Source organism: Panthera leo, unplaced genomic scaffold (genome assembly GCF_018350215.1).
Source record: "Panthera leo isolate Ple1 unplaced genomic scaffold, P.leo_Ple1_pat1.1 Un_scaffold_58, whole genome shotgun sequence".
Classification (NCBI taxonomy): Eukaryota; Metazoa; Chordata; class Mammalia; order Carnivora; family Felidae; genus Panthera; species Panthera leo.
Window position 1 is genome coordinate 80,955 of NW_024962247.1, and position 26,868 is coordinate 107,822.

The 26,868-nt window shown below is 41.2% G+C and overlaps 1 long non-coding RNA gene across 1 annotated transcript in view; it reads left to right on the forward strand.

Moving 5' to 3' along the window:
• The first annotated feature begins 21,298 nt into the window (after positions 1–21,298).
• LOC122212897 overlaps positions 21,299–26,868 on the forward strand; it is a 29,789-nt gene continuing 24,219 nt past the window's right edge. The window contains exon 1 of the long non-coding RNA XR_006199359.1: positions 21,299–21,565. This is a non-coding gene — a long non-coding RNA (uncharacterized LOC122212897). The remainder of the gene's footprint in view (positions 21,566–26,868) is intronic.

A 26,868-nucleotide genomic window follows, 5' to 3' on the forward strand; every position in this document is an offset into this window, starting at 1 on the left:
GTAGTTAGGACTTCAATGTATGGATTTTGGGGGCAAATCCATTCCATAACAGGTTTCTGTCTGTTGTACCTAGTCACTACCTACATGGGTTTTTTTTTTCTCTATGCCCTTGTGCCCATTATTTGCTCACACAGTGCTAATCTCAGTTTGCCCTTAGCCCAAGTTATAACTCTGTTTGTTTATTTATTTGTATAGGCTTGCATCTTTCCCTTTATCAAATGGAAAACTGTTGCCAAAGCAGTTATTTTATGTTTTATAGGAAAACTAATCTTTTATGTCCTTACTGCATTTATGTTATATCCTATTCACTTTTGTTTAATGCTATTTGTGTGTGTGTGTGTGTGTGTGTGTGTGTGTGTGTGTGTGTGTGTGTTTGCAACTAAGTGAAATGTGCAATATTTGGTCATTTAAATAGATTCACTAATTTAGGCAAAGTCAGCCATAAACAAATGCAATACATTATGTCCAAAGTAGTCAAGCAGATTTTGCATCTTGAGTAAAAGTTGCTTTATCTTAAATGAATTTGCTTTTCTCTTTTATTTTTAACAAGCCAAGTCAAAGGTGAATATATTCTTTCTGCTCACCTTGAGGCAGGGCAAGAGCAGATTTGTGTCAGAGCGCACTGTCCGTATTTATGAGAAACTAGGGAAATTAAGAAAGCCACTTAGGTACAAATCTTAGTGGGGACTCATGACTGACAGCTTTTCAACAATATTCTGTTGGGATGTCTTTTATTTACTGGGTTAATTTTTTTTTTTTAATTTTTAGTTAATTTATTTTTTAAATTTACATCCAAGTTAGCATAATGTGGAACAATGATCTCAGTAGTAGATTACTTAAAGTCCCTTATCCATTTAGCACATCAGCCCTCCCACAGTCCCTCCAGTAACCCTGTTTATTCTCCACATTTAAGAGGGTTTTTTTTATGTTTTTGTCCCCCTCCATGTTTTTATATTATTTTGCTTCCCATCCCTTATATTCATCTGTTTTGTATCTTAAAGTCCTCATATGAGTGAGGTCCTATAATATTTGTCTTTCTCTGACTAAATTCCCTTAACATAATACCCTCTAGTTCCATCCATGCAGGTTAAATGGCAACATTTTATTTTTTTGGATTGCTAAGCAATACCCTATTTTGTGTGTGTGTGTGTCTGTGTGTGTACACCACATCTTCTTTATCCATTCATCCATCAATGAACATTTGGGTTTTTTCTATACTTTAGCTGTTGTTGATGGTGCTTCTATAACTTTGGGGTTCACTTTTCCCTTCAAAATAGCACATCTGTATCATTCGGATAAATAGCTAGTAGTGCAACTGCTGGGTTGTAGGGTAGTCCTCTTTTTCATTTTGTGAGGAACCTACCTACTGGTTTCCAGAGTGACTGTGCCAGTTTGCATTCCCGCCAGCAGTGCAAGAGTTCCTCTTTCTCCGCTTCCTCACCAACATCTGTTGTTGCCTGAATTGTTAGTGTTAGCCATTCTCACGGGGTGAGGTGTTATCTCATTGTGTTTATGATTTGTACTTCCATGATGATCAGTGATGTTGAGCATTTTTTCATGTTTCATTTGGCCATCTGAATGTCATCCTTGGAAAGTGTTTGCTCATGTCTTTGCTCATTTCTTCACTGGATTACTTGTTTTTTGGGTATTGAGTTCGATATGTTCTTTATAGATTTTGTATACTAATCCTTTATCTCATATGTCGTTTGCAAATATCTTCTCCCATTCTGTTGGTTGCCTTTTAGTTTTGCTGATTGTTTCCTTCACTGTGCAGAAGCTTTTTATTTTGATGAGGTCCTAATCGTTCATTTTTGCTTTTGTTTCCCTTGCCTCTGGAGACTTGTTGACTAAGAAGTTGTGGAAGCAAACATCAAAGAGGTTTCTGACAGCTTTCTCCTCGAGGGTTTTGATGGCTTCCTATGTTACATTTAGGTCTTTCATCCATTTTGAGTGTCTTTCATCCATTTTGAGTGTGAGAAAGTGGTCCAGACTCATTCTTCTGTATGTCGCTGTCCAGTTTTCCCAGCACTCTTTCTGAGGAGACTGTATTTATTCCATTGGATATTCTATCCTTTTTGTCAAAGATTAGTTGGCCATACGTTTCTGGGTCCATTTCTGTGTTCGTATTCTCTTCCACTCATCTGAGTGTCTGTTCTTGTGCCAAGAGCATACTGTCTTGGTGATTACTGCTTTGAATACAGCTTGAAGTCCAGGATTGTGATGCCTCCTACTTTGGTTTTCTTTTTCAAGATAGCCTTGGCTATTCGGGGTCTTTTCTGGTTCCATACAAATCGTAGGATTCTTTGTTGTAGCTCTGTGAAGAATGATGGTATTATTTTGATAAGTATTGTGTTGACTATGTAGATTGTTCTGGGTACTATTGACATTTTAACAATATTTGTTCTTCCTATCCAGGAGCATGCAATATTTGTCTTTTCTGTGTGTTTGCCATCTGCAATTTCTTTCATAAGCTTTCTGTAGTTTTCAGTGTATAGATTTTTCACCTATTTGGTTAGATATTGCTAGGTATTGTATGGGTTTTGGTGCAATTTTAAATGGGATCGATTCCCTGATCCCTCTTTCTCTTGCTTCATTGTTGGTGCATAGGAATGCAACTGATTTCTGTGCATTGATTTTGTATCCTGCCACTTTGCTGAATTCCTGTATTATTTCTAGCAGTTTTTTGTTGACTATTGTGGGTTTTCCACATAGCGTTTCATGCCATCTATGAAGAGTGAAAGGTTGAGCTCCTCCTGGACGATTTGGATGCCTTTTATTTCTTTGTGTTGTTTGATTGCTGAGGCTAATACTTCCAATATTATGTTGAATACCAGTGGCGAGAGTGGACATCCTTGTCTTGTTCCTGGCCTTAGGAGGAAAGCTCTCAGTGTTGCCCCTTTGAGGATGATATTAGCGTCGGGTCTTTCATATATGCCTTTTATGATCTCGAGGTATGATCCTTCTATCCCTACGTTCTTGAGGGATTTTATCAAGAAAGGATGCTGTATTTTGTCAAATGCTTTCTCTGCATCTATTGAGAGGATCATGTGGTTCTTGTCCTTTCTTTTATCGATGTGATAAGTCACATTGATTGTTTTGTGGATATTGAACCGGATTTGCATTCCAGGTATAAATCCCACTTGGTCGTGGTGAGTAACGTTTAAATGTATTGTTGGATCTGGTTGGTTCATATCTTGTGGAAGATTTTTGTATCCATGTTCATCATGAAAATTTGTATATACTTCTCCTTTTTAGTGGGTCTTTTTCTGGTTTTGGAATCAAGGTAATGCTGGGTTCAGAGAAAATGTTTGGAAGTTTTCCTTCCATTTCTTTTTTTGGGACAGCTTCAAGAGCATAGGTGTTAACTCTTCCTTAAATGTTTGGTAGAATTCCCCTGGAAAGCCATCTGGCCCTAGGCTCTTTTTCTTGGGAAATTTTTGATTAGTAATTCAATGTCTTTACTGGTTATGGGTCTGTTCAAATTTTCTATTTCTTCCTGTTTCAGTTTTGTTAGTTTATATATTTCTAGGAATTTGTCTGTTTCTTCCAGATTGTCCATTTTATTGGCATATATTTGCTGATAATATTCTCTTATTATTTGTATTTCTGCTGTGTTGGTTGTGACCTCTCCTCTTTCTTTTGTGATTTTATTTCTTTGGGTGCTTTCCTTTTTCTTTTTGATCCAACTGGCTAGTGGTTTATCAATGTTATTAATTATTTCAAAGAACAAGCTTCTGGTTTCATTGATCTGTTCTACTGTTTTGTGTGTGGGTGGAGGGGGGTTATTTGTTGTTGTTTTTTTCTGTGTGTGTTTTTGTTTTTGTTTTCAGTTTCGATAGCATTGATTTTTTCTGTAATCTTTATCATTTCTTGTCTTCTGCTGGTTTTGGTTTTATTTGTTGTTCTTTTTCCAGCTCTTTAAGGTATAAAGTTGGGCTGTGTATCTGAGACCTTCGTACCTCTTTTGGAAGGCCTGGATTGCTATAAACTTCCTCTTATGACTACCTTTGCTGAATCCCAGAGGTTTAGGGGTGTGGTGTTATCCGTTTCGTTGGCTTCCATGTACTTTTTAATTTTCTCTTTAACTTCTTGGTTCACCCATTCTTTCCTTTTTTTTAATTTTATTTTTTATGTTTTAAAATGTACATCCAAATTAGTTAGCGTATAGTGCAACAATGATTTCATGAGTATATTCCTTATGCCCCTTACCCATTTAGCCAAACCCCCTCCCACATCCCATCCAGTAACACTCTGTCCTACATAGTTATGAGTCCATTCTGTTTTGTCCCACTCACTGTTTTTATTTTATTTTTGTTTCCCTTCCCTTATGTTCATATGTATTGTCTCTTAAAGTCCTCATGTGAGTGAAGTCATGTGATTTTTGTCTTTCTCTAATTTCACTTAACATAATACCCTACAGTTCTAACCACGTAGTTGCAAATGGCAAGATTTCAGTCTTTTTGATATGTGTGTGTATATATATGTATATATATTATATATATATATATATATATATAATATAATATAATATATATAAGTGATATATATATAGCACTTATATTTATCACTATATATATATATCATATACATATAAGTGATATATATATATCACTTATATTTATCACTATATATATATATATATATATATATATATATATATATATATATATCACTTCTTTATCCATTCTTCCATTGGTGGACATTTGGGCTCTTTCCATACTTTGGCTATTGTTGATAATGCTGCTATAATCATGGGGGTGGTGCATGTGTCCCTTCAAAACAGCACACCTGTATCCCTTCGATAAATGCCTAGCAGTGCAATTGTCGGGTTGTAGGATAATTCTGTTTTTAGTTTTTTGAGGAACCTCCATACTGTTTACAGAGTGGCTGCACCAGCTTGTATTCCACCATTCATTCTTTAGTAGTATGTTCTTTAGTCTCCAAGTGTTTGTTATCTTTCCAAATTTTTTCTTGTGGATGATTTTGAGTTTTATAGCATTGTGGTCTGATAATATGCACGGTATGATCTCGAACTTTTTGTACTTGTTGAGGGCTGATTTGTTTTCCAGTATGATATCTATTCTGCAGACGTTCCATGTGTCCTGGAGAAGAATGTACATTCTGCTGCTTTAGGATGAAATGTTCTGAATATAACTGTTAAGTCCATCTGGTCCAGTGTCTCACTCAAATCCATTGTTTGTTTGTTGATTTTCTGTTTAAATGATCTTTCTGTTGTCATAATGGGGTGTTGAAGTCCCATACTATTATGGTTTTATTATCAATGAGCTTCTTTATACTTGTGATTAATTGATTTATATCTTTGGGTGCTTTCACATTGGGAGCATAAATGTTTATAATTGTTAAGTCTTCTTGGTGGATAGACCCCCTCAATATGATACAACACACTTATTCATCTCTTGTTACAGTCTTTATTTTGACGTCTAGATTGTCTGATATGAGTAAGGCTACTCCGTCTTTCTTTGGCGATCATTAGTATGATAGATGGTTCTGCAGTCCCTCACTTTCAATCTGAAGGTGTCTTTAGGTCTAATATGGGTCTCTTGTAAACAGCATATAGATGGATCTTGTTTTTTCCCCACCCTGTTACCTTGTGTCTTTCGATTGGAGCATCTATGCCATTGACGTTTAGAGTGAGTACTCACAGATATGAGATTATTGCCATTATGTGTCTTGTAGCGTTGGATTTTGTGGTGGTGTTTTTTTGTGCTATCCAGTCTTTGGTGCTTTTGGTGTTTTTTTATTCTTTTTATTTTATCTTTTCTCCCCTCAGGGAGCCCCCCTGAAAATTCCTTGAGGAATTGCTTAGTGGTCACGAACTCCTTTAAGCTTTATTTGTCTGGGAAACTTTTAATCTGTCCTTCTATTTTGAACGACAGACTTGCTGGATAAGGAATTCTTGGCTGCATAGTTTTCTGATTCAGCACATTGAGTATATCTTGCCACTCCTTTCTGGCCTGCCAAGCCTCTGTGTGTAGGTCTGCTGCAAACCTGATCTTTGTTGTCTTCCCTTGTTGGTTAAGGACTTTTTTCCCTTGCTGCATTCATGATTCTTTCCTTGCCTGAGTATTTTGTGAATTTGAATATGATATTCCTTTTACTGGTGGATTTTTGTGGAATCTTATGAGAGTCCTCTGTGCTTCCTGGACTTTAATGTCTGTGCCTTTTCCTAGGTAAAAAAAAAAAAAAAAAAAAAAAATCCGCTATGATTTGCTGACTTAACACTTCTATCCCTTTGTCTCTCTCTTCATCTTCTGGGAGCCCTCTGATTCTGATGTTGTCCTTTTTAATGAGACAGGGTTAGGTGTAGGTTGAGGGTTATGGTTAGGGTTAAGGTTAGGGTTAGACTTAGGACCCAGGATGCTCCAGGCACTGAAACCCCAACAGTGCACTTGTCTCCACGAAGGGCTGAGTGGAGTACACAAGGGAGGGTACCAGTCAGGATTAGTCTTTGGGTTCCAAGACCAGACAACTCTATGGGACGTTCTTCAGGTAGGCCTAAGAAATACTCTCTTGTAGGCACACTCGCGCTTTGGAAATCACATGGTGATGTTTCAGGTTCCATGCCAAGTGTTTCTGCACCTATTTTCGAACCCGTGTGCGAGTTGTAGTCAGACTTTGGAATTGGGTCCCATGGGGAGAGAGCCATAGCTATGGTTAGGGTTCGGACCAGGGACATCGACAGGGCTGAGACGACACCAGTATCATGAATTCCATGGAGGACTGAGGTGACGGCACATGCACAGCTGTGGGCCTGCTGTAGAGTTAGTGTGATAGATAGGGTTAGGAGCAGGTTGAGGGCTAGGGTTAAGATTACGGTTAGGGTTAGGGTATGTCCCAGGAGACTCCAGGCACTGACCCCACATCAGAGCAACTGTCTCCCCGAAGGGCCGAGTGGAGTACACAAGGGAGGATGCAGGTCAGGATTAGTCTTTGAGTTCCAAGTCCAGACAAATGTATGGGCCACCCTTCAGGGAGGCCTCAGGAATTCTCTTGGGCAGCTGCAGCCAGGCCTTTGAAAGGACATGGTGATGTTCCAGGTTTTTTGCCGAGTGATTCTGTACAGCTTCATGCACCCAGACTCGTGGTGTTTTCAGACTTTGGTATTGGGTCCCCATGGGGAGAGACCTTAGCTAAATTTAGGGTTCGATTGAGTGACATCACGAGTGCCGAAGCGAATCCAGTCTTGTGATCTCCATGGAGGGTTGAAGTGAGGGCCCATGTGAAGGTGCAGGTCATGAGTAGGCTTTGAATTGAGATAGGGTTAGGGTTTGTTGAGAGTTCTGGCTAGTGTTAGGGTTAGGGTTAGTTTCCAGGGGGATCCAAGCGCTGACCCCACAGCAGTGCAGTTGTCTCCCTGAAGGGCTGAGTGAGGGTACAGTGGATCGTGCTCGTCAGGATTAATTTTTGGGTTCAAAGGCCAGACAACTGTATGGGCCACTGGTCGGGTAGGCCTCAGGAATTCTCAGGGGCAGCTACAGTGGGGCTTGGGAACAACATAGTGATGTTCCAGGTTCTATGCCAGGTGATCCTGCACCGCTTCAGGACCCCAAGTGTTGGGGTTGTCAGACTTTGGTATTGGGTACCCATGGGGAGAGAGCCTTAGCTAGAGTTAGGGTTCGATCCAGGGACATCGCCAGTGTTGATGAGACCAGTCTCGTGACCTACCTCGAGGGCTGAAGTGGGGGCCCATGTGACGGTGCGCTTCAAGTGTAGGGTTAGAGTTCGAGATAGGGTTTGTGTTCGCCTGAGGGTTCTGGTTAGGGTTTCTGTTAGGTTTAGGTCTCAGGAGCCTCTAGACACTGACCCCAAGGCAGTGCAGATGTTTCCCCGAAGGGCTGAGTTGAAGACACAAGGGAGGGTGCCGGTCCACATTAGGCTTTGGGTTCCAAGGCCAGAAAAATGTATTGGCCACCCTACAGGTAGGCCTCAGGAATCCTCTCATGCAGCTGCAGTCGCGGTTTGCAAATGACATGGTGAATTTCCATGTTCCATGCGGAGTATTTCTGCACTGATTGTTTATCTCATGTGCGTGCTGTTGTCAGACTTAAAATTTATTCCACATGGGGAGAGAGCCTTAGCTAGGGTTAGGGGTCGGTCCTGGGAAGTCACCAGAGCTGAAGCTACTCCAGTTTCATGATCTTCCTAGAGGGCTGAGTGAGGGCCCATGCGAAGTTTCAGGTGAAGTACAGGGTTAGAGTTAGAGATAGGGTTAAGTGTAGGTTGAGGGATATGGTTTGGGTTTCGGTTTCAGTTAGGGTTAGGTCCCAGGAGGCTCCAAGCACTGATTCCACAACAGTGCTGTTGTCTACCTGAGGGGCCGAGTGGTGTCCCCAGGGAGGGTTCAGTCAGGATAAGTCTTTGGGTTCCAATTCCAGACAAATGTATGGGAGACACTTCGGATAGGCCTCAGGAATCCTCTCGTGCAGCTGCAGTCGTGCTTTGGAAATGACGTGGTGATGTTCTACATTCCGTGTAGAGTATTTCTACACTGATCTCGAAACCGTGTGTTTGCTGTTGTCAGTTTTGGAATTGGTTCCCACGGGGTTAGCGCCTTAACCAGGGTTAGGGTTAGGTCCAGGGAAGTCGGCAGCGCTGAAGCGACTCCAGGTTCATGATCTCCCTCGTGGGCTGAATTGAGGGCCCAGCAATGATGCGGATCAAGTGTAGGGTTAGAGTTCAAGATAGGATTAGGTTTCGGTTGAGGGTTCTGTTTAAGATTACGTTTAGGGTTAGGGTTAGAATTAGGTCCCAGGAGGCTCCAGGCAATGAAAGCACAGCAGTGCAGTTGTCTCCCCACTGGGCTGAGTGTACAAGGGAGGGTGCTAGTCAGGATTATTCTTTTGGTTCCAAGGCCTGACAACTCTATGGGTCACTGGTGTAGTAGGCGTCAGGAATCCTGTCAGGCAGCTATAGCCAGGCCTTCGAAAGCACATGGGGACCTTCCAGGTTCTATCCTGAGTGATTCTGCACCGCTTCTGGAGCCCAGGCATGTGGTGTTGTCAGACTTTGGTATTGGGTCCACATGGGGAGAGAGCCTTAGCTATGGTTAAGGTTCTGTCCCTGGACGTCGCCAGGTCTGAAGCGACTCTGGTCTCGTGATGTCCCTCCAGGGATGAAGTGAGAGCCCATGCGACGGTGATGGTCAAGTGGAGCGTTAGTGTTTGAGATAGGATTAGGTTTCGGTTGAGGGTTCTGGTTAGGCTTAGGTTTAGGGTAGTGTTAGGACCCAGGATGCTCCAGTCGCTGAACCCACAGCAGTGCAGTTGTCTTCCCGAAGTAATAAGGTGAGGGCACATGGTAGGGTGCTGGTCAGGATTACTCTTGGGCTTCCAAGACCACACAACTCTTTGGGACACCGGTCAGTGAGGCCTCTGGAATCCTCTCGGGATGCCGCAGCCGGGTCTTTGAAAGGACGTGGTGTTGTTCCAGGTTCTATGCCGAGTGATCCTGCACCGCTTCTAGACCCCAGGTGCATGGTGTTGTCACACTTGGTTTTGGGTCCCCATGGGGAGAGAGGCTTAGCTAGGGTTAGCTAGGGTTAGGGTTTGGTCCAGTGACATCGCCAGGGCTGAAGCAACTCCAGTCTTGTGATCTCCCTCGAGGGCTGAAGTGAGGGCCCATGCGACGGTGCGGGTCAAGTGTAGGGTTAGGGTTACAGATAGGGTTAGGTGTAGTGTAAGGGTTATGTTTAAGGTTATGTTTAGGGTTAGGGTTAGGTCCCAGGAGTCTCTAGACACCCCACAGCAGAGCAGTGTCTCCCCAAAGGTCTGAGTGGAGTACACAATGGAAGGTGCCTGTCAGGATTAGTTTTTTGGTTCCAAGGCCAGACAATTATATGGGCCACCCTTCGGTTAGGCCTAAGAAGTCCTCTAGTGCAGCTGTCATAGCTCTTTGGAAATGACGTTGTGATGTTACACGTTCCATGGCGAGTATTTTTCCACCGATTCTTGAACGTGTGCGTGTTGTTGTCAGACTTTGGAATTGGGTCCCCATGGGAAGAAAGCCTTACCTAGGGTTAGGGTTTGGTCCAGGGACATTGCCAGGGCCAAAGTGACACCAGTGTTGTGAATCCATGGAGGGTGACGTGAGGGCACATTCACGGCTGTGGGTCTGGTATAGAGTTAGTGTGATAGATCGGGTCAGGTGTAGGGTGGGTTATGGTTAGGGTTAGGGTTAGGGTCAGGGTTATGTCCCAGGAGCCTCCAGGTACTGAACCCACAGCAGAGGAGTTGTCTCCCTGAAGGTTTCAGTGGAGTACACAAGGTAGGGTGCCGGTCAGGATTAGTCTTTGGGTTCCATGGCCGGTCAAATGTATGGCCCACCCTTCTGGTGGGGCTCAGGAATCCTCTCGTACAGCTGTCTCCCTGAAGGGCTGAGTGGAGTACACAAGGGAGGTTTCCAGTAAGGATTTGTCTTGGGTACAAAGTCCAGACAAGTGTATGGAATGCTCTTCTTGTAGTACTCATAAATCCTCTGTTGTAGCTGCAGTCGTGCTTCAGATATGACATGGTGATGTTCCATGTTATGTTGAGTATTTCTGCACCGATTCTGGAACCCATGTACGTGCTGTTATCAGACTTTGGAATTGGGTCTTCATGGGGAGAGAGCCTTAGCTAGGGTTAGGGTTCAGTACAGGGACGTCGCCAGGGCCGAAACGATACCATTCTCGTGAATTCCATGGAGGGCTGAAATGTGGGCACATGGGCGGGTGTGGGTCTGGTTTAGAGTTAGTGTGAGCGTTCGTGTTAGGTTTAGGTGTAGCGTTAGGGTTACGTTTCTGTTTATGGTTGAGATTAGTTCCCAGGAGGTTCTAGACCCTGAACCTACAGCAGTGCAGTTGTTTCCCCGAATGGCTGACTGGAGTGCAGAAGGAAGGGTACCGGTCACATTAGTCTTTGCGTTCCACGGCCCCACTTATATCCGCACTCTTCGGTAGGCCTCAGGAATCCTCCTGTGCATCTGAAGCCCTGCTTTGGAAATGACATGGTGATGTTCCACGCTTCACACATAATTATCCTGCACCGCTTCTCAACCAATTGTGCCTGCTCTTGTCAGACTGTGGAAATTCGGTCTCCATATGCAGAAAGCCTTAGCTACAGTTAGGGTTTTGGCCAGGGAAATCTCCAGGGCTGAAGTGACACAAGTTCTGTGATCTCCCTGAATCGATGATATGAGGGCACACGCATGGTGCGAGTCAGGTGTAGGGTGAGTGTTAAAGATGAGGTGAGGTTTAGGTTCACGTGTATACTGTGGGTCACTGTTAAGATTAGGGCTTGGTCACAGGAGGCTCCTGGCACTATATCCCCAGTAGGGCCATTGTCACCCCACAAGGCTGAGTAGAGGGGTCTAAGGAGGTTCCCAGTCAGGCTGAGTTTTGGGTGCCAGTGCCACTCCTCGGTTAGACCTCAAGAAGTCCCCTGTGGAGCTCCTTCTAGTCTTTGGAAATGACATTGTGATATTCCAGGTTCCATGCTGAGTAATCCTCTTCCGCTTCTGGGCCCCATGTCCGTCATGTCCTCAGACTTGGGAATTGGGTCCCCATTAGGAGAAAGCTCTTGCCAAGGTTAAGGTTCGTTCCATGGATGTTGCCAGGGCCAAAGCGACACCAGTGCCATGATCACCCTGAGGGCTGAATGAGGGTCCATGCATGGGTGCGGGTCATGTGTAGGGTTAGGTTTAGAGTTGGGTTGAGGTTTAGTTTGAGCGGTATGTGAGTGTCACAGTTAAGGTTAGCGTTAGGTCCCAGGAAGCTCCAAGCGCTGAACCTCCGCAGGGTAGTGGTCTCCCCAGAGGATTGTGTGTGGACCTCATCAGAACGGGCTGTTCAGGCTTAGTCTTTGTGTTCCAGGAGCAGCCTCGTGTGTGTGCCATCTTCAGTTGGGCCTCATCAGCCCCCTTGTGCTGCTCCATGAGGGCATTGGAAATTTCATGATGATGTTCGATGTTCCATGTCGAGTAATTCTGTACCGCTTTGGGCCATTTGTTTGTGGTGTTCTCAGAGATAGGAATTGGGTCCCCATCTAGAAAGATTCTTAACTAGGGTTAATGTTCTGACCAGGGACTTCACCAGTGTGTATGTGACACCATTCCTGTGTGTCGTGTGTGTTGGGTTAGGGTTTGGGATTGGGTTTGGTGTTAGGCGTTAGGGTTATGGTTAGGGTTGTTGTTAGGGGTTACTGTTAGGGGTTAGAGTTAGGTTTATGCATTAGGGTTATGTTTAGGGTTATGGTTAGCGTTTAGTGTTATGGTTAAGTGTTAGGTTTAGGCATTAGGTTTGGGCTTGAGTTAGGCTTAGGTTTAGGGTTATGGTTTGGGTTTGAGAGTTAGGGTAATGGTTAGATGGTGGGGTTAGGGTAAGTTGATAGCATTAGTGTTAGGGTTTGCGTTAGGTTTAGGGATAAAGTGAGGTCTAGGTCTAGGACTTGGGTTCGGGTTATGGGTGTGGAGATTCGATTAGCGGTTAGGGTTAGGGTTAGTGTTCGAGTTTTATGGTTAGGGTTAGGGTTAGTGTTAGGTTTTATAATTTTAGGGTTAGCGGGTAAAGTTAGAGCATTAGGGTTATGGTTTTAGGGTTAGAGTTATATGGTTAGGGTTAGAGGTTTAGGCACAAGGTCACAGTTAGTTCAGGGATTGTTTACTTTCTCAGTTCGGTAGGGTTAGGTTTGGGTTTAGGTGTAGGGATAGGGACAGGGTTTAGTATTAGGGTTATGGTTAGGGTTAGCTGTTATGTTTAGGTGTTGGGATTTGGGTTAGTGTTAGGGTTAGGTCAAGGACAAGAATTAAGTTATGTTTGCACTCCCACTTGGAACGGGGAGATGTTTATGCGTAGACATCGACCTGGATCTGGGAGGGCGTGTGTTCATTCTTTTCGCCCCTGTCTCTCTGCACCGGAGGTTCTTTTTGCCTTGCCCCATTCTTGCTTGGCTCTGGACTGTTTCACATCGCCACCCTGCCTCTCTAGGTATGATAGGATTTCACGTACTGCCTCATCCGTTTTTGATGCATGGGGTGCATTGTTTTAATCTCTATATCATTTGTTTCTTTTTTGATTTTAATTATTTTCTTCATTCTGTCCTTTGTGAGTTTTGTTTGTTGTCCTTTGTCTGGTTTTTATTTTATAAAGTTATGGAGTTTACTTCAGTGTTTGTTTGTTTGTTTGTTTGTTTGTGTGTTTGTTTTTTTGTTTCTTTTTGCCTGAGGCAGACTTGTATTGTTATAAACTTCCCTGTTAGAACCAGTTTTCCTGCTTTACAGAAGTTTGGATTCTTCTGTTTTCATTTTCATTTGTTTCCATGTTTTTTTTTTTATTTTCTCTTTGATTTGTTGGTTGAGCCATTGTTTGTTTAGTGGCATGTTAACTTCCATGATTTTGTGCCTTTTCCAGATTTTTTTTTCTTGTTGTAGAGTTCTAGTTTCATAGCTTTGTGGTCTGAAAAGACACATGGTATGGTGTCAATCGGTTTGATTTTGTTTTGGCTTGTTTTATGACCTAATATCGAGTGTGGGGAATGTTATGTGCACGTGAAAAGAATGTGTATTGTGCTGTTTTAGGATGGAATGTCTAAAATATATCGGTTAAGTCCATCTGGTCTACTCTATCATTCAAAATCTCTACTTCTTTGCTGATTTTCTGATGGAAATATCTCTCCATTGATGTAATTGGGGTGTTAAAGTGCCCTACTATTATTGGATGACTATCAATTCTTTAGTTTTGGACTGTTTTGTGTATTTGGATGCTCTCAGGTTGAGCGCATATATGTTTACAATTGTTCTATCTTTTTGTTCGATTGTATCTTTTATTATTATAGTGTCCTTTGTCTCTTGTTACAGTTTTATTTTTAAATCTATTTTGTCTGATAAAGGTACTGCTAGTGCAGATTTCTTTTGAAACCTTAGTTCTATAATTAGTCTCTTGTAGGTAGAAGATAGATGGGTCCTATATATTTACTCATTCTATCACCCAGTGCTTTTTATTATGAAGAGAGTGAGCACAGGCATGGGAGGGCGGGGTGGGGGGAATGAGGGAAGAGAGAGACAGAGAGAGAGTGAGAGAGAGAATGAGAATGTGAATGAATCCTCACCAAGTTCCATGCTCAGTGCAGAGCCCAGTTGGGGCTCAATCCCATGATCCTGCGATCATAGCCTGAACCGAAATCAGGAGTCAAAATCTCAAGCGATTGAGCCATCCAGTTGCCCCTATCTGTCACCCAGTGCCTTTGATTTGAGAATTTATTCTGTTTCTATTCAATGTAATTGATAGACATGTGCTTGTCCTATTATTACTTGATATTGGTTATTTCTGATTTTTTCTGATCCTTTGTTCTCTTTCTCTTATTTTGATTTGCTGGGTTTCTTCACAATTTCACAGTTGAAATTGTTTGTCTTTATACTCTGCATATGTATTAGTAGTGTTTGATTTGTGGGTATTATTAGGTTTGTACCTAACCACTTCTGTATATAGGAGTCTATATTAAGTTGATAGTTGTTTAAGTTTGAACCAGTTGTTTACTCCTCTCCTTCCCGTGTTGTAGCTATGTAGTGTTCCTATTTTGAAACCTTTCATATTGTGAATACCTTGACTGATGTTTTACAGATATACTCATTTTTATTGCTTTTGCGTTTCACACTTTAATATTGTCACTTTAGGTGTTTCTTTTCCACTTAAAGAGTCCCCTTTAACATTTCTTGCAAGGGTGGTTTGTTGATTGTGAACTCGCTTAGTATTTATTTGGGAACCTCTTGATCTCTCCTTCCATCTGAATGATAGTTTGCTGGATAGACTCTTTGGCTGCAGATGTTTTCCATTCGGCACCTTTACCAAACCGTGCTGCTCACTTACGGTTTCAAAGTTTCTTCTGAAATACATCCAGTGATAACTTTATGGGGTTTCCCTTGTAGGTAACTGTCAACTTTTGTTTTCTTGCTGTGAAAATTTTTCTTTATCACGACATTTTGGGTTTTAATTACTATACGACTTGGTGTGGATCTGCTTCTGTTGAATATAATGGGGGTTCTTTGTGCCTCCTGCTCTGTATCTCTTTCCTTCCCCGCATTAGGGAAGTTTTCATTTATTGTGTCTTCAAATAAATTTTCGGATTCTATTTCTCAGAGTTCTGAGAATGAGAAATAGGACAGAAAAGACTTATTGAAGGTTCTCTGATGAGTCACTGGCTTTGCATGCGTGGAGGATAGATTTGAGACTCAAATGAACAACCTACCTTTAACTTCTAAGAACTAGAAGAAAAAAACAATCTATGCCCAATGTTCTCAAAAGGGAGAAATTAATCCATATGAGAGTGGAAACCAATGAAACAGACCATGAAATCAATAGAAAATATGAAGAAGACCAACAGTGGGTTTTCAGAAGAGTGAAACAAAATTGTCAGGACTATACATAGACTATGCTAAGACATAAAGAGGACCAAATTCAAAAGAATTATAAATAAAAGAGAAGATATTATGCCTTATACCAAAGAAACATAAAGCAGACAAAGTGGCAACTATGGCCAAATTAGATGACAGAAAACTACCTACCTAGAAGAAATGGATAGGTTCTTAGAAACGCACAACCTACCAAGATTGTATCAGGAAGATATGGAAGGTTTGCACAGACCCATTAAAGGAAGACTGTATCAATACAAGAAGATAACCAATGTAAGTAAATTGAATCAGTAATCGATGTTCTGCCAAGGAAGAAAACCCCAGGACCAGGTGGATTCATTGGTGAATTTAACCAAACGTTTGTAGAAGAACTAACAGCAGTCCTCTCATTGATTCAAAAGGAATGAACACCACCAAACTCATTTCATGAGACTGGAATTACCCTGGTAGGAAGCCAGAAAGGATACTACCTGAACAGAAATCTATAGGCCAGTATCCCCGTGATGAATATAGATGAATCATTCCCAGTAACATACAGGCAAACCAAATTCAGGATCACATGAAAAGGATCATTGACCGTGATGAAGGGTTTTTTCCCTGTAAAGGCAGGATGTTTCAGAAATGCATATCAATAAATGTGACCCCTCACATAATTGAATGAAATAAAAATCAACCAGAAACCAGACTCTTAACTATAAATAGCAAATGGAGGGTTACTATAAGTGAGGTGGGCAGGGGAATGGGTTAAATGGGTGATGGGCTATGGAGGGCGCTAGCAGTGAGGATCACTGGGTGTTGTATGTAAGTGATGGATGACTACATTCTATACCTGAAATTAACATACACTGTATGTTAACCAGTTGGAATTTAAATAAAAACTTGAAAAAATAAATACTGAAGAAATGCATACATAAATTTAAACTAAACTAAATAAATACATTTTATTTTATTTTATTTTTTTTCAATATATGAAGTTTATTGTCAAATTGGTTTCCATACAACACCCAGTGCTCAATCCAAAATGTGCCCTCCCCAATACCCATCACCCACCCTCCCCTACCTCCCACCCCCCATCAACCCTCAGTTTGTTCTCAGTTTTTAACAGTCTCTTATGCTTTGGCTCTCTTCCACTCTAACCTCTCTTTTTTCCTTCCCCTCCCCCATTGGTTTCTGTTAAGTTTCTCAGGATCTACATAAGCGTGAAACCATATGGTATCTGTCTTTCTCTGTATGGCTTATTTCACTTAGCATCACACTCTCCAGTTCCATCCGTGTTGCTACAAAGGGCCATATTTCATTCTTTCTCATTGCCATGTAGTACTCCATTGTGTATATAAACCACCGTTTCTTTATCCATTCATCAGTTGATGGACATTTAGGCTCTTTCCATAATCTGGCTATTGTTGAGAGTGCTGCTATAAACATTGGGGTACAAGTGCCCCTATGCATCAGTACTCCTGTATCCCTTGGGTAAGTTCCTAGCAGTGCTATTGCTGGGTCATAGGGTAGGTCTATTTTTAATTTTCTGAGGAACCTCCACACTGCTTTCCAGAGCGGCTGCACCAATTTGCATTCCCACCAACAGTGCAAGAGGGTTCCCGTTTCTCCACATTCTCGCCAGCATCTATAGTCTCCTAATTTGTTCATTTTGGCCACTCTGACTGGCGTCAGGTGATATCTGAATGTGTATTTCCCTGATGAGGAGCGACATTGAGCATCTTTTCATGTGCCTGTTGGCCATCTGGATGTCTTCTTTAGAAAAGTGTCTATTCATGTTTTCTGCCCATTTCTTAACTGGATTACTTGTTTTTCGGGTGTGGAGTTTGGTGAGCTCTTTATAGATTTTGGATACTAGCCCTGTGTCCGATATGTCATTTGCAAATATCTTTTCCCATTCCATTGGATGCCTTTTAGTTTTGTTGGTTGTTTCCTTTGCTGTGGAGAAGCTTTTTATCTTCATAAGGTCCCAGGAGTTCATTTTGCTTTTAATTCCCTTGCCTTTGGGGATGTGTCAAGTAAGAAATTGTTAAGATGTTCAACGTCGCTCCTTATCAGGGAAATACAAATCAAAACCACACTCAGATACCACCTCACGCCAGTCAGAGTGGCCAAAATGAAGAAATCAGGAGACTATAGATGCTGGAGAGGATGTGGAGAAACAGGAACCCTATTGCACTGTTGGTGGGAATGCAAATTGGTGCAGCCGCTCTGGAAAGCAGTGTGGAGGTTCCTCAGAAAATTAAAAATAGACCTACCCTATGACCCAGCAATAGCACTGCTAGGAATTTATCCAAGGGATACAGGAGTACTGATGCATAGGGGCACCTGTACCCCAATGTTTATAGCGGCACTCTCAACAATAGCCAAATTATGGAAAGAGCCTAAATGTCCATCAACTTATGAATGGATAAAGAAATTGTGGTTTATATACACAATGGAATACTACGTGGCAATGAGAAAAAATGAAATATGGCCTTTTGTAGCAACATGGATGGAACTGGAGAGTGTGATGCTAAGTGAAATAAGCCATACAGAGAAAGACAGATACCATATGGTTTCACTCTTATGTGGATCCTGAGAAACATAACAGAAACCCATGGGGGAGGGGAAGGAAAAAAAAAAAAAAGAGGTTAGAGTGGGAGAGAGCCAAAGCATAAGAGACTGTTAAAAACTGAGAACAAACTGAGGGTTGATGGGGGGTGGGAGGGAGGGCAGGGTGGGTGATGGGTATTGAGGAGGGCACCTTTTGGGATGAGCACTGGGTGTTGTATGGAAACCAATTTGACAGTAAATTTCATATATTAAAAAATTAAAAAAATAAAAAAAAATAAAAAAAAAAGTAAGAAATTGTTACGGCTGAGGTCAGAGAGGTCTTTTCCTGCTTTCTCCTCTAGGGTTTGGATGGTTTCCTGTCTCACATTCAGATCCTTTATCCATTTTGAGTTTATTTTTGTGAATGGTGTGAGAAAGTGGTCGAGTTTCAATCTTCTGCATGTTGCTGTCCAGTTCTCCCAGCACCATTTGTTAACGAGACTGTCTTTTTTCCATTGGATAATCTTTCCTGCTTTGTCAAAGATTAGTTGGCCATACGTTTACAATAGCATCAAAAACAATAAAATTTATTGGAATAAATTTAGCCAAGGAGGTGAAAGATCTCTACAGATAACTACAAAACCTGTGTGCAGAAATGGAAGAAATTCAATTTGCATGGAAGAAACAGAACACACAAGTCAGTGAAAAGCCACCCCATGTCCATCTGCAGGAGGAATTAATACAGATACAACGTCCATACTACTCAAAGCCCTCTAGAGATTCAGTGCTATCTCTATCAAGACTCCGATGCAATTTTTATGCAATTAGAAACACATATCCTCAAATGTATTTGGAACCACAAAAAGACCCTAAGTAGCCAATGCAAGAAAGGACAAAATAGGAGGCATCACACTTCTCGATTTCAAGCTTCATTCTAACACAAAGAAGTCAGTTATGTTACTGGCATAAGCACACACATAAGACAATGGAACGGAAATTGAGAGCCCAATCTAAACCCATGCATGCACAGTCAACTAGTATTTGACAAGGGAGTCAAAAATACACAGTGGAGAAGAATAGTCTCTTGAATAACTGGTGCTGGGAAAATTGGATATTCACATGTACAAGAATAAAGGTTAGCACTGTATGTTACACCACTCCCTAAAGAGTGAAAGGAAGAAACATAGATGTGGTTAGAGAGAAACAGTGACAAAGAGGAAGTACAAAGAGGAAGGTAGACACCTGCTCGAGGTATGTGGATGGCATTAGATGCGTCAGGGGAGAGGGGATGTATGAGATGGCTCTGCGTGCTGGGGCAGAAAGGGATTGTATCATGGGCATCAGAGTTCCATGACCCCAAGACTCCAACATCCCTGGGTCCAAGCTCTGCAGAAGCCATTGGAATTGAACAGAAGAGTATCCCTCATTTCTTCTGGAATTGTGAGGTTCAGCCTCATGTTCTGTCATGGAGAGGGATGTCTTGAGGGAGATTGTGCTGCTCTTTGGCAGGTATACTCCAAGTCTGCCCTGCGGGGAGGTGTCCTGGGGCCATCTCTCTCACTGCCCCAGGCCCTGTTGGATTTCCCCTCTCCCCCACCAGCTGGCCTTCCTCAAGTTCTGAACCCAGGCATCAGGCATCATGTTGTCCCCAGGTCCTGAAGTCTGTACCTGGCAGAGGTGGACTGCTGATATTGATTTTAAAAAATTGACAATAAGGTCCATATCCTCCCTCTGGGACTAGCGGTGTGCATCCCAATCGTGGGTTGCTATCCTCCTGTCCACAACTAATCTGAGGATTCCAGAAGGTAGGTGAACACTTTAAAGCACTCTAGTCTTCTCTTAAATCAAATTCAAAGACATTTTCTTGTCCCAGATTTTTTTTAATGCTGAAGAGATGGCAATTAGTAATTGAAGGCATAACGGTCCTATAGGATATTTACCTATATGACTGGTGGACATTATTTCATCCATCCATGTCCCTAAAGCACATTTCATTGGAAATATTATCCAAGGATACATACTGTAAATTCACAACTGATTCATAGTTCCCTGTAAGTTTCATTCTGACCTTGTGACATATGTGTCATCAAAGATATTATTAGTGACTTTTCAGATAAGCTCTTCACATCAAGATGGTGATGTTAGAAAATCTGGTATAAATGGAATTTCACAAATTCCAAATTAGGAATTATTTTTCATTTTTAATGTTTCTTTTTTCTTTTTTTGAGAGAGCCTGAGCTGGGGAGGGGGGAGAGAGTGGGAGATACTGAAACTAAGGCAGGCTCGAGGCTCTGAGCTCTCAGGACAGAGCCTGACGCAGGGCTCAAACTCATGGACTGCAAGATCACGACTTGCGTCAAAGTCGGACGCTTAACCGACTAAGCCACCCAAACGCCCCAGGAATTATAGTTTATTGGCAAAGAAGGAGAAATTAAAAATAGTGTAAAGGATGTCTATTTTTAATTGAAATATTGTTCACACATTTGTTGTATGAGTTTTAGGCATACATTGTAGTCATTCCATATGTCTATAAATTATATTGTACTTAAGCACAAGTGTAGCTATCCTGTGAAAGCATGCAACAGTATTATTACAGGATTGACTCCATTGCATTGGCTGTCCCTTGTATCCCTAGGACTCATTCATTCCATAGCTGATGCTGGTATCTCTCTCAAAGGTGTTCATTCTTTATCTAACCTAAGTATTTTGGTGGTAAACACAATTACCACTTGCTCAGCAAGTGTAAATTGGCGGTCTATTTTTCTGTGAACATTGCTTAAAACATTACAAATGATGTCATTACGTTAATAAATTCGGTTTCATTCTTCACTCACAAGAAAGGAGAAGGAAAAGATTTCTTTGTGTCCCAGGCCCTGTCATTAAAACCTTTCCCAATGTGGAGAACAGGTTTAGTTGCCCAGGCACCTTCAGTGTCTCAGCTGAGTGACCAGGGCCTTCCACATTGCAAAAATGCCCATGATGGCCAACAGAGAGAGCTCGAGCACCGCAGACCCGGAGAGGCGGGTTTCTCTGCCCAGGCAGTGATGGCCAGCAGAGGGCGCAACATCGGCTTTTCTGACCCAGGGCACCTCAGAGCAGGAAGGGCTTTGATTGCTCCCAGAGTACTCAGGGCCTCTGCCGCTGCCTCAGTACAGAGAGCAGAGCTGCATTTCCAGCAGGTTGTGCCGCCCGCCCCAGGGGAGATCTTGGGAGCTTTGTAGCAACTTGGCATCTCCTGAGTCGCCAGAGAGAACTTGTCTTATTGTACTGAGTGCTGAGGAGTGGGCGCTGGGTGGCTTCCCTGGGCAAGCTGGTTGCTGAGCTGCACAGGCCCTTGCATTTTCTGGGCTGTTCCCGTGTTTCATTCCTCCCCTTCCCGGACAGTATTTGAACAAGACATATTTTACTAAAGGTCTCGTGGATTGCGGAGTCCCACGACATCACCTCATCGATGCAGTCGATGGTTTGTTCCAGATTCAGGCTTGTTTCCGGGAAGAAACCCTGACAGAAATTCAGAAGAACGGGAGCTGCATTCCGTTAGGACATGAATACATGAAATGCTCGTCTTGGGAACCCCTAGAAGATTGAGCTGGGACCCACTTTCCGAGTCCTGCTAGAACCAGTGACCGAGGTAAGGGCACAAACTGTCCCCCACATCATACATGCCTTTTAAAAAGTTTCATGGTTATTTTTCCAACCTAATTAAGTGATTGCAAACTACAGAAAACCTGGTAGGTACCTGTCATTAACGTACGTTATCTTTAATTTAAAGTGCAGTGAGTAAAGTTACAGTGTAGTATTAGTTTCAGGTGTAAAATATAGAGCACCCCTTCCACATGTCATCCGGTGCTCATCCCAGGTGTACTTCTTAATCCCCAGCAGCTGTTTCACCCATTCCCCACCTTGCTCTGGAAGCCCTGTTTGTTTCCTAGTTAAGAGTCTGTTTGTCACTGTCTCCTTCCCGCCCCCCCCCCCCGCTTTGTTTTGTTTTATTTCCATGTGTTAGTGAAATCATCTGGTATTTGTCTTTGTCTGAAAAGCTTATTTCACCCAGGGTAACATTCTCTTGCTCCATCCAGCTCATGGCAAATGGCAAGATTTCAGGTTTTTACGGCCTAGTAATATTACATTCCATATACCACATCTCAATTTATTCATCAGTTGATGGATGCTTGGATAGTTTCTGTAATTTGGCTGTTGTAGGAAATGCTGCTGTAAACATCATGGTGCATGTATCCCTTTGAAGATTTTGTATTCTTTGTGGAAATACCTTGTAGTGAAATTGCTGGATCGTAAGGTACTTCCATTTCCAGTTTTTTGTTTTTTGTTGTGGTTTTTTTTTTGAGAAATCTCCATAATGTTTTCCATACTGGCTGCACCAGTTTGCATTCTTACCCACAGTGCAAGAGGGTTATTCTTTCCCCACATCCTTGGCAACACCTGCTGTTTCATCCTTCATTGATTTTCGTCATTGTGACAGATGTAATGTGCTATCTCATTGTACTTTTGAATTGTATTTCCCTGAAGATCAGTATTGTTGAGTATTTTTTCATGTGTCTCTTGGCCACGTATATGTCTTCCTTCGGAAAATGTCCATTTTTGTCTTCTGCCCTTTTTTAATCAGATTTCTCATTTTTTGGGTGCTGTATAACTGTATATATTTTGGGCACTAACCCTTTATCTGATGTCGTTTGCAAATATCATTCTGTAGGTGTTTTAGTTTTGTTGATTATTTCCTAGGTGATGGAAGGTTTTAATTTTTATGAAGTCTCATTATTTTTGCTTGTGTTTCCCTTACCTCTAGAGATATATCTACAAAGACGTTTGTACAGGCAATGTCAAATAAGATACTACCCGTGTTATCCTCTGGGATTTTTATGGTTTCAGGTTTCACATATAGGTCTTTATCCATGTTGGATTTATTTTTGTGTATGTTGTAAGAAAGTGGTCCATTGTTGTTTTTGTTTTGTTTTGCAGGATGCTGTCCAGTTTTTCCAAAACCATATGTTGAGGAGCCTTTTTTTAAGTTTATTTACTTATTTTTGATAGAGAGAGAGAGCATGAAGAAGAGGGGCAGAGAGAAATGGAGACCGAGAATCCCACGCATGCTCTGCACTGCCCTGAGATCATAACCTGAGCTGAATTCACAATCACACGCTTTGTTGACTGAGCCACCCCTGTGTCCCAAGACTTTTTTTCCATTGGATGTTCTTTCCTGCTTTGTTGAGAATTAATTGACCATATAGGTGTGAGTTCATTTCTGCATTTCTATTCTATTGATCTATGCCTCTGTGTGGTGTTGTTGTGGTGGTTGTTGTTGTTGTTGTTTTGCCAGTTCCATACTGTTTTGATCAGTATAGCTTTGTAATATAACCTAAAGTCTGGAATTGTGATGTCTCCAGCTTTGCTTTTCTTCTTCAAGCTTTCTTCTTCAAGTTTGCTGTATGGGGACTTTTGTTATTCCATACAAATTTTGAGATTATTTGTTCTTGTTCTGTCACAAATGTTTTTGTTAGTGTGATAGGGATTTCATTATATGTGTAGATTGTTTTGAGGAGTGTAGACATTTTAACAGTATTTTGTGCTTCCCATCCATGAACATGAAATGTATGTCCATTTCTTTGTGTCTTCTTCCATTTATTTCATCAGTGTTTCATAGACTTTAGAGTACAGGTCTTTCAACTCTTTGGTTAGGTTTATTCCTGGTTTCTTGTGGCATTTGTGAGCCTGTCAATGGGATTGATCCCTTACTTTCTCTCTGTGTTAATTCATGATTTGTGTTAGAAATGCAATACATCTATGTAGCTTGATTTCTGTATATTGTGACTTGTGGAATTCATATATCAATTCTAGCAAGTTTTAAGGGAATCTTTCATGCTTTTTATAGAACACATCATGTCAGTTCCAAATAGCGAAAGTGCTACTTCTTCCTTGCCGATTTGGATGCCTCTTATTTCTTTTTGTTGTCTGAGTGCTGTGGTTAGGGTTTCCCGTACTATGTGGAATAACAGTGGTGAGAGGGGTCATCCCTGTTTTGTCCCTGACCTTGGAGGAAAAATTTTCAATTTTTCCCCATTGAGGTGAGATGAGCTGTGGGTTTTTCCTAGATGACCTTTTTTATGTGCAGGTAGGTTGAGTCTCAATGTACTTTGCTGAGGGGTTTTATCATGAATGGATGTGACATTTTGTCAAATAGTTTTCCTGCATCTGTTGAAAGCATCGTATTGTTCTTATCCTTTCTTCTATTACTGTGGTGCATCATGTTGATTGATCTGTGAATGTGGAACCACCCTTGCGGCCCAGGAATATATCCCACTTGATTATGGTAAATGATTCTATTAATGTATTGTTGACTTTAATTTGAAGGTATTTTAATAAGAATTTCTGCATACATAGTCATCAGCCTATCGGGCTGCAGTTTTATTTAAACATTTTTTAAACATTTTTTAAATGTTTATTTCTTTCCTTTGAGTACATAAAAGTGAGGGAGGGGCTCAGAGATAGGGAGAGAGAGAATCCTGGCCATGCCCTACACTGTCATGGCAGGGTCCAACATGGGACCAAACCCACGCACCGCAAGATAATGTCCTAATCCGAAATTAAGAGTTGAACAGTAAACAGCCCGAGTCACACAGGCGCCCCACCAGTTTTCGGTTTTAGTGGAGGCTTTATCTGGTTTTGGTATCAGGGTAATGATGGCCTCATAAGATGAATTTATAAGTTTTCCTTCTTTTTTATTTTTCGTAATAATTCGAGGAGAATACATATTACCTCTTTCTTAAATGGATGGTCGAATTCATCAGTTAAACCATCTGGCCCAGAACTCTTGTGTTGGGGGGAGATTTTTTTATTACTGATTTGATTTCTTTCTGTTTTCAGATTTTATGTATCTTCCTGTTTCAGTTTTGGTAGTTTGTGTGTTTATAGGAATTTGTCCATTTTTCTCAGAGTTTCCAATTTGTTGCATATAGTTGTTCATAATATTAACTTCTAACTGTATTTTTGTGGTGTGGACTGTCATTTCTCCTTTCTTATTTGTGATTTTATTTATTTGAGTCCTTTCTCTCTTCTTACTGAAAAGTCTGCCCAGAAGTTTTCATGTTGATTACTGTTTTCAAAGAACCAGCCCCTGGTTTCATTGATTTTGTCTAGTGTCTTTTTGGTTTGAATATCCCTTATTTCCCTGTGAATCTCTATTACTTCCTTCCTTCTGCTGTTCTTCTTCTGATATGTGACCTAGAATATGATCAATTCTGGAGAATGTCCCATGTGCGCTTGAAAAGAATATGTACTCTGCCATTTTAGTATGGAGTGTTCTCAATATATCTGTTAAACCCATCAGGTCCAGTGTGTCCTTCAAAGCCATTGTTTCCTTGTTGATTTTCTGTTTACAGCTTCTGTCCATTGATGTGAGTGATGTGCTAAAGTCCTCTACTATCGTTATATTATAAAAAATGAGTTCCTTTATGGTGGTTGTTAAATATTTTATATACTTAGTGATCGCATGTTGGGTGCATCAAAATTTACAATCATTGGATCTTCTTGTTTCATTGTCCCCTTTAGTATGAGATAGCGTCCGTCTTCATCTCTTGTTATGGCTTTATTTATTTATTTATTTATTTATTTACTTACTTATTCATTTATTTATTTTAATTTAAGTCATAGTTGACATACAGTGCATTCGTGGATTCGGGAGAAGAATTTGGTGATTCATCCCTTACATACAATACCCAGTGCTCATCACAACAAGTGCTCTCCTTAATACTCATCTGACATCCAGCCCAGCGCTGACCCATTTCCCTCCATCAACCTTCGTTTTTTTTCTCTAACATTAAGAGACTCATGTGGTTTGTTACCACTCTTCTCGTTTCCTTCCCCCTTCCCATGTTTTCATCTGTTTTGTTTCTTCAATTCCACATGAGTGAAATCCTATATTTGTCTTTCTCTGATTGACATATTTCACTTAGCATAATACATTCTAGCTCCATCCACATCATTGCAAATGGCAAGATTTCATTCTTCTTGAAGTTGAGTTATATTTCTTTGTATATACATATGTTTGTATATATGAACGTACACTTATGTACATATATATATGCATATACACACACACACACACACACACACACACACACACACACCACTTCTTTATACCTTCATCAGTTGATGGATACTTGGGCTTTCTCTGTAGTTTGGCTACTGTTGATAATGCTGCTATAAATACTGGGTTCATGAAATGTCACTATTAGGTATTTACCCAAAATGTACCAAAATAGAGTCTCGGTTTTAAAGGTTATTTTGCCTGATATAAGTATTGCTACTGGCTTTCTTTTGACATTATTGGCATAATAAATGTTTCTTTATTCCCTCACTTTAAATCTGAAGGTGACTTAAGTCCAAATAAATCTTTGTAGACAGCATCTAGATAGGTGTTGTTTTTGTTTGTTTTGTCCATTCTGGCGCCCTATCCAATGTCTTATGATTGGAGCATTTAGTCCATGTACATTTAGAGTGGTTATTAATAGGTATATATTTAGTGCCATTCTACTAGTTGTTTTGCCATTGTTTCTTGGTGTTTTCTCTGATCCTTTCTTGTCTGTAACACTTTTAGTCCTAGATTTCCACTCAAAGAGCCCGATTTAAATATTCTTTTCTTTTGACTGGTAGTACATTTCTTTACTTCTTTTTAATATCTCTCTTTTTTTTTAATTTAAGCTCAAGTTAGTTACTTTATAGTGGAATACTGTTTCAGCAGTAGAATTTAGTGATCCATCAAGTACAAAATATACCCAATACTCATCCCAAGTGCGCCCGTAATGCCCATCACCCATTTAGCCCATACCCCTATTCAATAATCCTCCTGGAACCCTGAGTTTCTTCTCTGTATTTAAGAGTCTCTTATCGTTTGACTCTCTCTCTGTTTGTATCTTATTT